The sequence below is a fragment of the Lepeophtheirus salmonis genome, chromosome 8, assembly GCF_016086655.4.
Source record: "Lepeophtheirus salmonis chromosome 8, UVic_Lsal_1.4, whole genome shotgun sequence".
NCBI classification, from domain to species: domain Eukaryota; kingdom Metazoa; phylum Arthropoda; class Copepoda; order Siphonostomatoida; family Caligidae; genus Lepeophtheirus; species Lepeophtheirus salmonis.
Window position 1 is genome coordinate 652175 of NC_052138.2, and position 8529 is coordinate 660703.

Consider the following 8529-nt stretch of genomic DNA (forward strand, 5'->3'; position numbering starts at 1 on the left):
CATCGGGAAAATAATGTTCTTATTTATTACAGGTACTTAACTATTCATTAGTTTTCTAAGTTATAAAGAAAAAATATTAAAGAAATCCTTCAAGATATAATAAAAGACCATGGGAATTTGTAACTTGAGTCTTGTAATTTTATAAATATTGTCTTAAAATAATTTATAATATAAAACTCTAGAAAACAGAGAGGAAACAAATTATACTGAACGTGAACAAAAATGTTCTAAACAAATGCAGTCGGTGTAGATTTTGTGATTTTAGGGCAATAAGTTTTGCAAAAGGATTTAAGAAAGCTACTCTTTGAAAAATTTGTCATTGGGAAGTTTACCCTGGCATTACTAGCTTAGGGAAAATTCGCCTCGGAAAAAGCTCGCCGGGTAGAGGAATTGCCTTCCTTAATTTTATGTAAATATCATTTATATGAAATGTATTTTATCTGTCCTAATTCTAAGAAATTTATAGCCAGTGCCGTCTGTAAGGTGTGGAGTGAAGGAGTTGTAACCCCCCTTCTAAATTAAGGAATTTTTGCTTTTTACTAGAAAATTTAATTTAATTTTTCAAAGTTTTTGTGAACAGCTGTGGATTTTTAATTAATTTTTTGAAAAAAAATTAATATTTTAAATAATACCATTATTTTATCAGGAGGGTTTTTTTTGGTTGTATAATTTTTTGAAACAAAAGTCCAATTTTATGTTTTTAATTAAAGATTTTTGATTTTTTTTGGAATCGTCTCATCACAAAAGAAAGATATTATCGTTATTGAACATAGCATCTCTATGTATCTTGATTAGTGCTTGAAACGACATCTATATAATCAGTTGCATCGTGCACGTTTTGACCTTTTTTGGAAAACTCAATCTTTTCTCCGAAAAGAAACCAAAAGAAGGGGCAAAATTAGTTGGTAGTTAGCCAATTCTTTGAAACTATGGAAATTGTTATTCTATTGTTGTTGAGAATTGTTAACGGGTTAAAAGAAGCTACTTCTAATTCAACCAATCAACGTTCAGAACATTGATCAGGAGGGGCAAAAAACAGAAGCATCAAAAGCTGACAACAAAATACGACGTATATTTCTGTGTTAGTGCCCGTAGTTATTCCACAGGGATTTACCTCAATAACACACAAATTTAGATTGTATTTGGTTGTCAGTAGTCGATGTTTCTTTTTCTTTTCCTCTAGTGAGTGTTCTATTGGATTTTGTATTTTTTCGTATACAGTTTTGTATGCTGAATCTGATAAGCACACTTTAATAAATATAGTGGATCTCAGAGTTGTCAAAATATTGATATCTAAACATGTTCCGGATTTAAAAACTCCACCTTATACATAAAAAATAATATTTTTGTAATATAATTTATAAGAAAGTATTCACGAATAATATGGAAGGTGTGTTCATTCTCTAGTTTCCACCCGGTACATACACAGCTTATAAGTTACTCATTGAAGAAAATATGGAAGAAGGGGGAAGTTATCTAGGACATAATGACAGCAGGAGATCATCTCTTCCCATTCCCCCCATTGATATATTCCAACCAAGCTCATTTTTCAAACCCAATATGTGACTTTATATCATTTAAATAATAAAAAGAAAATAAACCTCAGCGTCTCGACATTAACAACTTAGGTACAGACAATCCGTACCCATCTTATGTGTGGTGTGAGTATATGTGGCTCCTCAACACAAAAGCAAACTAGAATATTTTTTCTCAAAATTGAGTGGGATTATATTTGTATTCTTTGGCGAATTATCGTAACTTCTATCAACAAGTTATTCTTATATTAGAGAACCCGCAAATTGCACTTAAAGTTGTCAAAATTGATTGTCACTATAAAAGATTCATAAATATATATTTTTTATTTGAAAGGGGGCATATCGGAGACAATATAAGTAGTGATGGAACGTTTCCAAAAAAAAAATTGTCAATGCTGATTCTGTCATAATTTGAATAATAGTTGAAAATGCCATTTTGCTATCATGGGTGTCCACAGGATTATATTATAGGGGGGCTTGGTTTTAAAATTTTAGTTTTTTTTTAAATAAAAAGTTATAATTTTTTGAAAAAATTTGAAAAATAAAACTTTTTGAATTTTTTTTGGAAAAAATTTAAAGTATATAAAATGATGTTATTTTTTTCTTTTTTTAAATCTACAACCATCTACAAAAATTTTAATTTTGAGGAAAATAATTTCAAAAACCAGCTATTCCCAAAAAAAATTCAAAACTTAAATTTGTAATATACCATTTTTTTTGAAAATAAATTCAAATATTACATTTTTTAGATAAAAATTTCAAAAGTACATAGTTATTTAAAGAAAAATTAAAATTTTATAAAAAATTTAATGTATCAAATTAAAATTTTCGAAAAAAAAATTGAAATATTAATAATCAAGAAGCAAATTTGCTAAGGTGGGTTATTTTTATTCAATAACTTAGAGAAGTAATAATTAGTTAAATACCAGTAATAAATAAAAATATATAAGAATTGGAATTGCAAATTAAACATTATTTTCGTGATGCCGATCCCGAATCTGATTCCGATTAATCGTCCCATCACTAAATGTAAGAACTGTTCACAATAAATTACATTTCAAATAGAAATTTTTTTTTAAATATATCAAATATTAAATTTTTCGGAGAAAAAGTTCAAAAATCTAGGGCTATTCTCAAAAAATTAAATTTTTTTGAATTTTTTTTGAAAAAGGTGTAAAAAGATCTGAAAATGGTGTAAATTCTCGTGAGTGTAAATAAAAAAGAAAAGTATGTAAATTTTAGCAACTTTTATAAACGATATATGCGCTCAAAGAGATCACTTAAACTTATTCTGCTCCTTGGTTGTTAATACGTTTGAATTTTTAAAATAGGTAGAAATCTATATTAGAAAAGCAAAGTCTGTATGTCTGTCTAGATATTATTTTTAATAATAATTAATAGAGAGCATTTTTTTGTCACAAGGAATCCGAGAGGAAAGTGAACGAATGTGACTAAGTCTGCTTGTTTGTGGATCCTACCAATAATTTGGATTGGAGTGAAGTAACGTCTGTCATAGACGTACAGGAAAGAGCATCGGGAACCTCAAGTGAAGTCCCTGGCGTCGGTATTACAATTGCATCTGTGTCATTTTTGGCGTCCTTAATGTCATAGCTCCGGTACGTCTAGTCCGTCTGTCGAGTATCGAGTGTGATTCCCCACTTCTCTTCCTGTTCTTTTCTCCAGAGAAAGATGGTCTTAAAACGTTTAAACAAAGAGGTAGTGGATTTAGGTCGAGATCCTCCCGCTCAATGTAGTATCGGCCCAGTGTGCGACGACCTACTTCACTGGCAGGCCACAATTATGGGACCTCCCGACAGTACCTATGAAGGAGGCGTCTTTTTCTTTACGATCCCCTTCCCACGGATTACCCTTTCAACCTCCAAAAATAGCCTTTGCTGCACGGATTTTTCATCCCAATATTGACCCCATTGGAGTAATTTGTCTCTGTATTTTCCGCTCACAATAGAATCCCACGCTTACCATCTCTAAAGTTATCCTCTCTATTTGCTCCCTCAACAACGATACAAATCCCGATCATTCACTCCCTCCCGAAATCGGCAGGCTTTTTAAAACTGACAGATCCAAATACATGGAAATTGCTAGGAAATTGACCAAAAAATATTTCATGTCAATTTAAGAATCAGTAAGACAATTCACCAACCTCTCTACCCACATAGACGCATCCTCATCTAACATTCCCAATATATATAAAAAAACCAACTAAGAGACGATGAATGAATTTTTTCTCATTTTGTATTTTATAAAAAATAATTAATAAATGAGAAACCTATTACCATTAATTTTTTCTCTCTCTTGGATTCTAAAAGCCGTCTATTTTTCTTTTTGGGAAATTTATTATATTAAAAAATTTGGTTATATTTGAAGTCAATAAAAACGATTCGTCAATTATTTTATTCAAAAAAAAAAATATAATAATCCCTAGACCTAAACAGGGAATAAACAATAAATACATTCTTGTATTCCCTGATATAACTTACAAATAATAGGAAAGTTTCTTGAACATGAAATATACTAAAAGTGATACTAAGCTAATTAAATTTGATAAACTGAAGTACTTTACTGAAATATTAGTGAAAATGATGTATTATATATTGCGTTTTATATTTTTGCACAATTTTTATAGAGGCTCAGTTTAGTAACAAGCTCTTTAAAAAAAGGGGTGTTGCTAGAAAATCCTGGCCCAGGAAATGATATTAGACACAAACAGGGCCGTAGCTACCTTATACACAAAACACATTGTGTTCCAAGTTCCAGAAGGCTCCCCAAAAACTAAAGTTGCTTAAGACAATGGTTTTCAAAGTGGGGGCCGTGAGTGGATAATTGAGAATTACTTTCAGCTTACACATAGATAGCATAAATGTTTTGTATAATCATAAAGGGGGCTCAGATAAAAATGTATTAGTCTAAAGTTTGAGAAACCCTGACTTAAAAAATATTATAATTATCATTTCTCGACCAATAATCTACCCCACCCTTCCCTCTTTTATTTACAACATCTGTGGCCTAAAAAACTTTTCCAGATGCATGAGAATCCCTTAGCTATTTGGAACTCAGATACAACTGCATCAACCTGGTGACGTAAAAAAATCATTAGAAAAGGCTGCAACTGCACAAAGAAAACTCAGAAAATGAACTTATTGATTTAAACTAATTTATTTTTCATAATATATTTTGTATTTTCTTTATATATATATTCTATATAGGAACAAAAGCACAAGAACCGAGGCCGATCAGCAATATATTAAGGTCTCTGTTTGAGTTTGTCGGTTCCAGTCTCGGTTCGACTTTGTCGGTTCCGGTTGTATCGGTTCAACAACCGGAACTGCTAGACCGATGAGGGCACATCCTTGCCTTTTATCTCAATTTTAAAACTTGTAAATGGATAACATTGTTTAGAATATGATCTTCATCAAATTCTATTTCTTTTATGTGTTTTCTTTAAGTGCATGTTGACGAAGATGACAATACTAGTGAGAAAAGTAGTGACAATGAGATTTTAAATCCACACTATCCATTTAAATATGTATCTATAAAGTTTATAATATAATGTATAACTGAAAAATTGGTGAAATTGGGATTGTTATAATGTCCTGATAAAGCATTATCAACATATTATTTTAATTTAATTTAAGGGGGGGGGAAGGGAGTGGTACTTTTTTGGGGGTCTGGCTTAATATTGTCGGTCATAAGTTGGTTATCAGTCTTCAATTTGTATAATTCCGCCCTGAGTTAGTACTATATATTGATTCAAGTTTTGTCTATGTACTTTATGAGTTGAAATAAACCGTAAATTCAACGTTTTTTTGGGGGGCGAGTTTGGGTGGGGGGGCTGACCTTACTTTTCCAACAGAATTTCTTTGTCAGTCTTGAATTTTATGATGTCTTGACTTAGTACTTTACATTAATGCAAGTTTTGTCCATGTAACTTATGGATTAAAAAAACCGTACAGAAGCTATTTTCCGAGGGGTCTGTAGGCCAGACCCAGAAGGGAAGGAGGTTAGGTTGAAAAAAATTAATTCTATGTTCTAGGTGACATAAGCAATTTCAGGGGGTCAAACCATCTGTACCTCATGGGATGAAATTTCCGTGGCAGGCTCTCAGACTATATGTAGGATTTTAATTTTAAGAAATGTAAATGTATATAATTCATTTAAAAAATTTTATAATAGGACAATAATAGTCCGAGATTACTCGAACAATAAATAACAGTTGGTATGATTTACTTATTTGGCTAACTACTAGATGATTTTAGGCCTTTTTATGTTTCTTTTTGAGAGAGATGTTGCGTGATTCAATAAAGGTAACGACATGAACAATCAATGAGTGCGTTCATGCTGGATTACATAAATATGATTTCCAATTTTATATTTAAACTTTTTTTTTATGAAGACATGTTCCTTTTAATGACCTTTTTAAAAAATTGTGAGCGATAGATAGTGATGAAAATCAGGTGCATTTTCAAGAGAGCTCGCTTTTTATCTTCTTCTTTTTTTTTCTTTTTTTTTGAGTTGGAAGATTGAAGAGTACATTTCCTTTTTCTGAGCTGTTGTCTTTATTATTTAATTCAAGATAATTATTTAAATTCATTTTCTACTATGTACATTGATATAGGTATACGAAATCGGATGAACGTTTGTTTCGAACAGGGGCTGACAATTATAACTTTGTAACAAACCCTCAGGGCTATGCTCCGTATTTTATGAGCATACACGAATGTTCAATCAGGTTTTGAATGTAATTGAATCAATTTAGGAAAGGATTTTCACTACTCAGGAATTAAATAATAATGACAACTACTAAGGAAAAGAAAATTCCTTCTTTATTCTACCAATTACAAATTAAAGGGCCAGTGTAAAAAACCAGGATTTACATCAATCCCTATGTTCTTATTTATTTCCTTCTCCTTTTCCCTTTCGTCACAGCTTCTTGTAGCTGGCCTAATGAAAGCTAAGCTGCTCTCCTCCGAATCATTCTTCAAATTGTCAGGCTGTCCTTGTTTATTTTTGGTTTCTATTTTTTAACATACCCAAAATGCTCCCGACTAGCATCGCTATTATCACTAAAAGTCAATAAGTATTTGTATGCCCAGCTAGAAGAGATAGAAACAAAGACAGAGAAGAAAAAAAGAGATAGAAACAAAGAGAGAGAAAATGAAAAAGGAGAAAAAGAAAAGAGATATTATACAATTTGTTATTACATTAAGCCTATTGTCTCAAACTGTATAAATAAATTATTTCAAGCTTCATGGACAAGAGAGGACTCCTTGCAAATCCATTTTCTTTTTCTCTCTCCGTGTTTATCTCTCATGTCTTCTTCTCTCTCTTTGTTTCTATCTCTTTTGTTCTTCTCTGTCTTTGTTTCTATCTCTTCTAGCTGGGGCATAGGAATACTTATTTACTTTTATTATGAGATCAATTCAAAATGAGTTTTTTCCTTGAATTATTGTCGTGGCTTTATCTTAAATTGACAACGATATAGATCATTTTTGGGAGACTCTTTTTTAAAAATTAAAGTTCATACTTTCAGCCATCAAATACAATACTTTTAAGCTTTTTGAATCTGCTCTTTTTGAAGATATGAGCCTCTGAACAAAAAGCACCTATTTTTTACTTTCAACAAAAATAACTTGATTTAAATGTATGGTGTAGACATTTTAGAAATGGTTTTAGAATTTTTTAACAGGCAGCTTTAAAATATATCAACATAATTTATCCCTATTTCCAACAACGAGGTCTTAAAACAGCTTTGAACCTTAAAAATAACAAAAATGTATGGCCTTTTTCTGAAGGCTATGAGAGAAAAAATAAGGCCACATTTGGAATCAAGGGATCAAATTCTATTGAATAGACCATATAATGTTTTTGTATCATTTTTGCTGTTGGACAGTGTCATTAAAGAATAAAATATCGAAAAAACTTGAAAATCTACATTAATTTAATTTTAAAAATACATTTTACTATTATACCCTACTAAGCCGCGTACCGTGAAGGGTGTAACGCGGTTCGTACCGAACCATGGGTTTAGCATACCATTCCAACCTTACTATTTACATATTTTATCACTTTTCTACATCCCACCTATAATAATTAATAAGGGATCCACGACCTACTTTTGTGTCGCAACCTACATGTTGAGAATCGCTAGTTTACACTATAAATTACTAATATTAAATCAATTAGTTGTAGTTATAGAGTTTCATTAAGTCCAACTATCCCATCACATCTTACCCATTTTCAGGAAGTAAATGGATATATTTTATCCATTCATTCATCCAAGTATAAATTAAGGGAACATCTATTTTTCCTGTTTTAAACACACACAAAAAAAACTCCTTAATCTAATTACTTAATTCTTCGAATATTTAAATAATACCTAATGCATCTTCATCTAACTCCTATATTATGATGGATCCTTCCAATTTGATAATGAATTTAAGCATAAAGAATGTTCTTGGATTTCAATTTATCTATGTACTCTACAGGGTGAACTCTAAATACTGTAAAAAAATGTTCAACTTACACTGGTAAGAAATTTTTTGGAAAAAAATGAAATTTCATTTACTTTTCTAACTACCTAATACTTTGTCATCAGGTAACACAGTAATAAGGCTATTAAATGAAGAAAAATTAATGTTCAATATGGGTATAAACATTTATTTGTAAAAAATCAAAGTAGTTTTGTTTAAATTTTAGCTTCATCAAAAAATTTCTTCCATTTGCTGCTATAACTGTTTTACAGACTTTTGGCATTATTGCTGTTATTTTTTCAAGATAGGCAGATATGATATCATTCCACGCATTCTTCAAAAGGTTCCAATTACTTGAGGGACACTTTTCCCGAACTTTTCTGTCAAGGCGTTCACACAATTAGGCTCTAATCAGGAGATTGAACTGTCATTGCATAATAGATAAGATCTGAGAGGCTTCTTTCTTTTCCAAGAAGTTTTTGCAAAACTTTTGGGTCGTTGTCTTG

General features: G+C 31.0%; 1 pseudogene; it reads left to right on the forward strand.

Moving 5' to 3' along the window:
• Nucleotides 1–3224: 3224 nt before the first annotated feature.
• LOC121123451 (ubiquitin-conjugating enzyme E2-17 kDa-like) lies at nucleotides 3225–3682 on the forward strand (annotated as a pseudogene).
• Nucleotides 3683–8529: the final 4847 nt, after the last annotated feature.